This window comes from Glycine max, chromosome 7, assembly GCF_000004515.6.
Source record: "Glycine max cultivar Williams 82 chromosome 7, Glycine_max_v4.0, whole genome shotgun sequence".
Taxonomy (NCBI): Eukaryota; Viridiplantae; Streptophyta; class Magnoliopsida; order Fabales; family Fabaceae; genus Glycine; species Glycine max.
Window position 1 is genome coordinate 25,947,076 of NC_038243.2, and position 9,848 is coordinate 25,956,923.

At 41.0% G+C, this 9,848-nt stretch overlaps 1 non-coding gene across 1 annotated transcript; it reads right to left on the reverse strand.

The window, feature by feature from the left end:
• Positions 1-751: 751 nt before the first annotated feature.
• On the reverse strand, positions 752-858 carry LOC113002255 (small nucleolar RNA R71). The gene has a single exon (XR_003267799.1). It is a non-coding gene; the product is annotated as a small nucleolar RNA R71 (small nucleolar RNA).
• Between the last annotated feature and the right edge of the window lie 8,990 nt (positions 859-9,848).

A 9,848-nucleotide genomic window follows, 5' to 3' on the forward strand; every position in this document is an offset into this window, starting at 1 on the left:
AATTTTTTGTTCTATCTTCTCATCATTTTATAAGGTTGCTCACAAAATTTCAAGTCATTTGGATATCATTTGAGGGTAGCTGTAGTTCAAACCTACACCTTTATTTACATGACAAGGCAACTAGTTGTGTGCATGCTGAATGTAGTGTATGACTAGAGGCAATCCATCTGACTTACAACCCTTTGATCCTGAGATAGATAGGACATTTCACAGATTAGTTAGGCATCATTTTATACCTTTTGATCATTCTGAGCATTCCATTACTGGTGAATCTGTGCATTCTGTTATTGGTGATTTTGAACATCCTGATCTTGAGCATTATAATTTTGAGCATTCTGATTCTGAGCATTCTGATTTTGCACATTCTGAGAACATGGCACAACCTCCACCCCATGAGAGGACTCTAAGGGAAATGGCTGCACCTGATTTCACCTACGAAAGCTTGTGCATCCAATACCCTGATGAGGATGTCCCATATGTTCTTAAAACTGGACTGATTCATTTGCTTCCAAAGTTTCATGGCCTTGCAGGTGAAGACCCGCACAAACATTTGAAAGAATTTCACATTGTCTGCTCCACCATGAAACCCCCAGATGTCCAAGAGGATCACATATTTCTGAAGGCTTTTCCTCATTCATTAGAGGGAGTGGCAAAGGACTGGCTGTATTACCTTGCTTCAAGGTCCATCACGAGCTGGGATGACCTTAAGAGAGTATTCTTAGAAAAAATTTTCCCCGCTTCCAGGACCACAGCCATCAGGAAGGATATCTCAGGTATTAGACAACTCAGTGGAGAGAGCCTGTATGAGTACTGTGAGAGATTTAAGAAACTATGTGCCAGTTGCCCCCACCATCAGATTTCAGAGCAGCTTCTTCTCCAATATTTTTATGAAGGACTCAGTAATATGGAGAGAAGTATGATAGATGCTGCCAGTGGTGGAGCCCTTGGAGACATGACTCCTGCTAAAGCCAAAAATTTAATTGAGAAGATGGCTTCCAATTCCCAGCAGTTTAGCGCCAGAAATGATGCCATAGTCATTAGAGGAGTGCATGAGGTAGCTACAAACCCATCTGCATAATCTGAAACTAAGAAGCTTGAAGGCAAACTGGATGCATTGGTTAACTTGGTATCCCAGCTGGCCTTGAATCAGAAATATGTACCTGTCGCAAGGGTTTGTGGTTTGTGCTCCTCTGCTGACCACCATACATACCTTTGCCCTTCCATGCAGCAACCTGGAGCAATTGAGCAGCCTGAAGCTTATGCTGCAAATATTTACAATAGACCTTCTCAACCTCAACAGCAAAATCAACCACAGCAGAATAATTATGACCTCTCCAGCAACAGATACATCTCTGGATGGAGGAATCACCCTAACCTCAGATGGTCCAGTCCTCAGCAACAACAACAGCAGCCTGCTCCTTCCTTCCAAAATGCTGCTGGCCCAAGCAGACCATACATTCCTCCACCAATCCAACAACAACAACAACCCCAGAAACAGCCAACAGTTGAGGCCCCTCCACAACCTTCCCTCAAAGAACTTGTGAGGCAAATGACTATGCAGAACATGCAGTTTCAGCAAGAGACCAGAGCCTCCATTCAGAGCTTAACCAATCAGATGGGACAATTGGCTACCCAATTGAATCAACAACAGTCCCAGAATTCTGACAAGCTGCCTTCTCAAGCTGTCCAAAATCCCAAAAAAGTCAGTGCCATTTCATTGAGGTCGGGAAAGCAGTGTCAAGGACCTCAACCCGTAGCACCTTCCTCATCTGCAAATGAACCTATCAAACTTCACTCTATTCCAGAAAAAGGTGATGACAAAAATTTTCCTAACAATTTCTGTGCAGGTGAATCTTCTTCCACAGGTAATTCTGATTTGCAGAAGCAGCACATTCCCCCTCTTCCATTCCCTCCAAGAGCAGTTTCCAACAAAAAAAAATGGAAGAGGCAGAGAAAGAGATCTTGGAAACGTTTAGAAAAGTAGAGGTAAACATACCTCTGTTGGATGCAATAAAGCAAATTCCAAGATATGCCAAATTCTTGAAGGAGCTGTGCACTATTAAGCGGAAGCTTAAAGGAAGTGAACAGATTAGCATGGGCAGAAATGTCTCCGCATTGATTGGTAAATCTGTTCCTCAAATTCCTAAAAAATGCAAAGATCCAGGTACATTCAGCATACCTTGTATTATAGGGAATTGTAAGTTTGACAATGCCATGCTAGATTTAGGAGCTTATGTTAGTGTTATGCCTCTGTCTATTTTTAATTCTCTATCTCTAGGTCCCTTGCAGTCAACTGATGTGGTAATTCATTTAGCTAATAGAAGTGTTGCCTACCCTGTTGGTTTCATAGAAGATGTCTTAGTTAGAGTTGGTGAACTGATTTTCCCTGTTGATTTTTATATTTTGAATATGGAAGATGGATTTTCTCAAGGATCAGTTCCCATCATTCTAGGCAGACCCTTTATGAAAACTGCTAGAACTAAGATAGATGTTTATGCAGGCACACTATCCATGGAGTTTGGTGATATAACTGTTCATTTTAATATTCTGGATGCTATGAAATACCCATCTGAAGATGTTTCTGTATTTCGTGCTGAAATAATTGACCATGTTGTTGATGAATACATGACTGATCTTTATTCTAATTTGCATGCCTCTCACTCTTCATGCATTGAGTCTGAAATTGCACTTGATCATATGTCTGAATTTGATGATGAGACTGAATCTGAGAGTGATATTGATTGCATGTCTGGTGGTGGTGTTTTACCTCTTGAGATTGATTTTATAGAGTCAGATAGGACTAACCATGTTTCAGGAAGTACACATACCTCTGACTTTCTTTATGAGGTAAAGGCTGAGAAACCATCTCCTTCTACCACTGTCCAGCCGACCACACCAGAATTGAAGCCTCTGCCATCAAATTTAAAATACGCTTACTTGGATGATAGCAAGAGTTTTCCAGTGATTATATCTGCCTCCCTTGCTGATGAGCAAGAGGAGAAGTTGTTGTCAGTTCTCAAGAAGCATAAGAAGGCTATAGGCTGGACCTTGGCGGACATTCCTGGTATTAGCCCATCCACATGTATGCATCGAATAAATTAAGAGGATGGAGCTAAACCAGCAAGACAGCCACAGAGAAGACTCAACCCAGTGATTCTTGATGTAGTGAAGAAGGAGATAACCAAGCTTTTGCAAGATGGAATCATTTATCCTATCTCCGACAGCCAATGGGTGAGTCCCGTCCAGGTAGTCCCGAAGAAGACCGACCTCACAGTGATAAAAAATGAGAAGGAGGAGCTGATTCCTACTCGGGTGCAGAACAGTTGGAGAGTCTGCATTGACTATAGGAAGCTGAACCAGGTTACCAAAAAGGACCATTTTCCCCTGCCATTCATTGACCAGATGCTTGAACGCCTGGCAGGTAAATCCCACTACTGTTTCCTTGATGGTTTTTCTGGTTATATGCAAATTACTATTGCTCCTGAGGATCAGGAAAAGACCACATTCACCTGCCCCTTCGACACTTTTGCTTATAGGAGGATGCCTTTCGGCCTGTGCAATGCCCCTGGTACCTTCCAGCGGTGCATGATTAGTATTTTCAGTGATTTTTTAGAAAATTGCATAGAGGTGTTTATGGATGATTTCACTGTATATGGATCCTCTTTTGATGGTTGTTTGAATAGTTTGGAAAAAGTTTTGAATAGATGCATTGAAACTAACCTTGTTCTAAATTTTGAAAAATGTCATTTTATGGTTGAGCAAGGTATAGTTTTAGGCCACATTATTTCCAATAAGGGTATTGAAGTAGATCCTGCAAAAATTTCTGTTATTTCACAATTGCCTTACCCCTCTTGTGTGCGAGAGGTGCGATCTTTTCTTGGTCATGCAGGATTTTATAGGCGCTTTATAAGGGATTTTAGCAAAGTAGCCCTTCCACTGCCCAACTTGTTGCAAAAGGAGGTGGAGTTTGACTTTAATGACAGATGCAAAGAGGCTTTTGATTGCCTCAAAAGAGCGCTAACTACCACCCCCATCATCCAGGCACCCGATTGGACAGCCCCTTTTGAGCTTATGTGTGATGCATCAAATTATGCATTGGGGGCTATCCTTGCTTAGAAAATTGATAAATTGCCCAGGGTGATATATTATGCTTCTAGGACTTTAGATGCTGCCCAAGCGAATTATACTACTACTGAGAAAGAGCTTCTAGCCATAGTTTTTGCTCTTGAAAAATTTCGATCTTATTTGCTTGGTACCCGCATTATTGTTTACACTGACCATGCAGCTCTAAAGTACTTGTTGAAGAAGGCTGATTCTAAGCCTAGGTTGATCCGATGGATGCTCTGGCTCCAAGAGTTTGACTTGGAGATCCGTGATAGGAGCGGAGCACAAAATCTAGTTGTTGATCATTTAAGTCAGATCGAACGTGTATCTGATGCTTATTCACCTATTCGGGATGATTTCCAGGATGATCATTTGTATATACTGTATAGTATTTCTGACTCTCTTTCTACTCCCTGGTTTGCTAACATTGTCAATTATTTAGTTGCCTCTGTTTTTCCTCCCTTAGCATCTAAGGCCCAAAAAGATAAAATTAAAAGTGATGCTAAGCATTTTATTTGGGATGACCCCTACTTGTGGAAATTGTGCAGTGATCAGGTGATTAGACGATGCATTCCAAATCATGAGACTGACTCAGTCCTGCAGTTTTGTCATTCTTCCGCACCGGGAGGTCATCTGGGTGTTCAAAGGACAGCTCGCAAAGTGCTTGATTGTGGTTTTTATTGGCCCACCATCTTTAAAGATGCGTGGAAGATCTGCATCACTTGTGAGCAGTGTCAGAGAGCAGGAAACACACTTACATGGCGACAACAAATGCCTCAACAACCTATGCTATTCTATGAGGTGTTTGATGTTTGGGGTATAGATTTCATGGGCCCTTTTCCTGTCTCTTTTGGTTATGTTTACATTCTCCTTGTAGTTGACTATGTTTCAAAATGGGTGGAAGCTAAGCCCACTAGAACTAATGATGCTAAAGTTGTTGCAGACTTTGTCAGGTCTAATCTATTTTGCAGGTTTGGAGTACCTAAAGCAATTGTTAGTGATCAAGGAACCCATTTTTGCAACAGGACAATGCATGCCCTGCTTAAAAAGTACAGGGTGGTACACAGGGTATCCACACCATACCACCCCCAGACCAATGGACAGGCAGAAATTTCTAACCGGGAAATCAAGCGAATTTTAGAGAAAATTGTGCAGCCAAGCAGGAAAGATTGGAGTACCAGGCTTGATGATGCTCTCTGGGCACATCGGACTGCCTACAAAGCACCCATAGGAATGTCTCCTTATCGGGTTGTCTTTGGAAAGGCATGTCATCTTCCAGTGGAAATTGAGCACAAAGCTTACTGGGTAGTGAAGACTTGCAACTTCTCTATGGATCAAGCTGTTGAGGAAAGAAAGTTGCAACTGAGTGAGTTAGATGAAATCCGCCTAGAAGCCTATGAGAATGCCAAGTTCTACAAAGAAAAGACCAAGAAGTTCCATGATAGCATGATAGTTAAAAAGGACTTCATGGTTGGGCAAAAAGTGTTATTGTATAATTCTAGGCTTGGACTCATGAGTGGTAAGTTGAGGTCTAAGTGGATTGGTCCTTTTGTTGTTACTAATGTTTTTCCTTATGGTACAGTTGAGATCAAAAGCGACTCCACAAACAAGAGCTTCAAGGTCAACGGACATCGACTTAAGCCATTCCTCACGAACCCTTCTTTAGTGGACGTAGTGGTGGAAGAGACTTCCTTACTCCACCCTACTCTTCCTCCACCATGACTTAGGGAGTTTTTCTTTTCCTATCTCCTTCTTTGCTTTTATTACACTTGTCCGATTCTCTTTTGATGATTTAATTGTTTTTAATCTTTTAATTGTGCTACATTGAGGACAATGTGTTGTTTAAGTATGGGGGGGAGTGTTCTTTGGTTTTGCTAGTTTTGTTGGTTTTGTTAATTTGTTAGTTGTGTTAATTTGTTAATGTTGTTAGTTTCGTCGGATTTTTAGTTTAATATTTTGGGTCAATTTTGTGTGCATGTACGACTTTGCATGTTTTTCTTTGAATTATAGGATATGTTCAAGAAATGGGTAATTGTTTTGAAAATAAAAGTTCTTCACATTTTGTGACTTGAAATCCTTGATTCTCCTCTACATGTCATGATAGTTTTGAAAGCTCAATTTGAAAGTGATGAGTTTACCTTTGTGAGAATTTGAGCCATCCATCATCATAATCATTTGGTGTGTTTTGCCCCATTGATTGCTTGCACAATAGCCTTGGCTTGATTCATGTTGATGCTTCCTAATTCACATGCATATTTGGAAATGATTGAGGCAATTTTGTTCTTATAAGCTTCTAGCCAAATGGACTTACCTTGAATTAATTCCTTTGATAGCCCTTTTGAGCCTTGTTTCCCTTTCCTTGTTTTGAAGCTCACTACAAGCCTTAAATGAAAAACCATGATATCACCATATCCTTAAGGAATTTTGGAGCTTTGGAATTGTTTTAGGAATAAGTGTGGGGGGTTTTTGTTTCATTGGATAACTTGTTTTGTTGGCTATGCTTCATGATGTATTTTGGGCCATACTTGATGTACATTGTATATTGGTTAAATGTTGGACATGCTGAATGAAATGTTGTTTCTCAAAGGCTATAGAGTAAAAAAAAAATCGAAAAAAAAAATTCGAAAAAAAAGAAAAAGAAAAGCAATAAAGTTGAGTGAATAAGATCTTAAATGGCACAAGAATGATGAAACTCTTGGTTCTACTCTTTATGTTTAAATTTTATCTTTACTTCTTTTTATTTTCTTATTTTTTCTTAATATGCACTTATTCCCCATTGCTCCTCTTTTCCTTTGGGATTTAGCCACTTATTCCATATTTTTCCATACCTTGTCCTTGGCCCCATTACAACCTTAAAAGACCTTTTGATCCTCATGTGCTTGTGTTTATGGGTTGATTGTCAATTTTAGAATCTTGCCAAGTTTATGTGGTGTTTGCTTTCATGGGTGCTTTGAGGGTAAATAGTAGCCTAGACACTTGAGAGATAGAGTGTATATCTTGTGAGGCTTTATCACTTTTCATTCTTGAGCTGATTAACTATTTTGCCATGATTGGGTTGCTTGGATGATTTTCATGAATGTCTTGACTTTTTGGATCTCCTTATGTTAGATGTTACCCATTCCTTTCATTCCTTGATGTTCATTGAGAAATATGTGAATGTTTTTGTTTGTCTCTCTTTGATATCCTTGGATTTTGTTCTTTGTTTCATTTTGCCCAAGAGTGCAAAAGGCTAAGTATGGGGGGTTTTGATGTGCCATCATTTTCTTCTTTTTTCTAAACCCTTTTTGCACCATTTTAATTACTGATTGGTCTTAATTGTCAATTAATCAGGCAGTTTTATTATTTGGGCTCATTTAGCTAATTTGATGTTTTTAATCTAATTTCAGGAATTAATGAAACATTGGGCTTAATCCGGATTTTGGTTATGGACTTGAAGACGGCAAATAAAGCAGCGCTTACCTTAGTTAATTAGGAAATTTCAAAATTTTATTTTATGTTGTCCAGTGTTTATTTCGTTTTGGGCCAGAGTATTGTAATAGGGCCCAGTGACTTTGAGTGACTCTTTTTAAATAGCAGCCTTGGGATTCGTGGAAGGCTATTCTGTTATGCTATTCATTATACAGAGCTTTTGTTTTAGGGTTTTACGTTTTCTGCTTTGATGCTACTGTTCACGTAATGCAATTTTACGTTTTCTGCTTCTAATTACAGTTTCGTTCTTGCTTCTTCTTCTACTCTCATTTACGTTTCTGTTTCATTTACATTTCTGTTCATTTACGTTTCTGTTTCATGTTTCATTTGCGTTTTCTGTTTGAATCCATGGAAGGCTAGATTTTCTGGTGTTGTTTCCTTTTGAGGATGAAGCCCAACTCTCTTTGAGGTTTCGCTTGTAATGTGGTTTCCTGGCAGTTTTCCCTTCACCAGTTATCCCAATTTCGTGAATATTAATCAGTGCACGCTTCGTGTTCGATTAATTGCCTCTGAGCCGAACTTGCGTTCATGCTTAATGGACGAATGGCTAACTGGTGTATGTGGTGCCTAATCACGTATTGAAAACCCTAAGTTGATTTTCGCTTAGTAAATTGAAATAGGGTTGGATTAAGTGGTTGACTGTTAGGGACGAATTCTCCATAACCCAGGATAAGAGAATGGCTTCTGAATCAAAGGAAACAACCCGTTTTTAATATTAGTAGTTTCTTATTCCAGTTTACTTGTTCTGCTCTTTAATTACCAAACAACCAAACCCCCCCAATCGTTACTGTTACTGCAAGTATATTATGAACATTTGGTTTGTCACTACTCGTTGGGAAACGACCTAGGATCACTTCCTAGTTACTGCATTTTCATGTTTATTTGATTCGGGTACGGCCTCGATCAGTAATTAATAGCCAAAAAATTTCATTATTGTAACAAATAAACTTTGTTTCATGTTGTCAGGCGGAATTTGATATCCCAGAGGCTTCTGACAGTAGGACGAAAAGGAAGTTACTACAGACCGTGGGGGAGAGATGGAGGCAGTTTAAATCAGACCTCACAAGGAAATGGGCCCTTGCAGCCGATCAGGACGGTGTCAAGGACACTGTCTGTGACAAATACGGCATCAGCAAGGAAAAGTGGGCCCAGTTTTGCCAGACTCGCAGAGACCCTTCTTGGGAGGTATGTTCCTTTGCCATTTAAGTTGTTTTTCATATTAAACATGATGTTGTTATACTTCATTCTACCCATTTCAAACATTATTGTTTAATTTTTTCAGGATGTGCGCATGAAGGCACAGGCCATCCAGAAGCAAAATACTGCCCCCCACGTTTTGTCTCGTGGGGGTTATGGTTATTTGGAGCAAAAGCTCCTGGCTGAGAAGACCAAGAAGAAGATGCAGGAAGCTGCACAGTCAGGAAGCGTTGATGGCGTCATCGACCCTCCATCCCCGATCAGACGCCACGTGAAGTGGAAGATGACCCGCACGAAGAAGACAGGGGAGATGACGACTGAGGCCGCAAAGGAAATCGCTGAGAAGATTGTAAGTCATGTTCAGCTAACCATTACAATTATGTTTGAATATTTTGAGAATGCCATGTACCACTATGTGTTTTCTGTGCAGGATTCGTTTGAGGAGCAGGCCACACAGGGATCGTTCGTCCCCCATGGACGTCAGGATGTTCTGGCCGCTGCTATTGGACGTCCAGAGCACCCTGGACGTGTCCGTGGTATTGGAGCCGGTGTCACCATCAAGCAATACTTTGGATCGGCTCCACGGACGTCCCGCAGCACTTCCTCCCTGCCTCCTGACGAATTACACCAGCTGACTCAGCAGATCAGGGACCAGCTAGAGGAGTCCATCACAGAGAAAGTGACGAGGCAGGTCATGGCATCCTTCAGCCACCTTCAGTCGTAGATGCAATCTCAGGGACTTGCAGTGCCTCCTGAGCCTCTAGTTGGTCCTGGTCCCTCCGGTCCTCGAGTGAGCACAAAGGGGAGTTGTGTTGATCCCTCAGGAAACGATCCTGAGACCGGTGACTCTGACAGGTACGACTTGTACATAGAAGCAGATCCTGCCCGCCTGGTTGCCATCGGGAGAGTTTATGAGGGATCCACTGTTGTTCATAACACTCCTTTGTTGCTTAGCCAAGTAAAGGTGAGTGTGGAGGAGGTTAGAGATGCAGATGCTCCAGTTCCTGTACCCACTGATGAGGTTTCCTTAGTGGGGCAGGCACTTCACACCTTCCTTGCTTGGCCGACACATCTGGTCA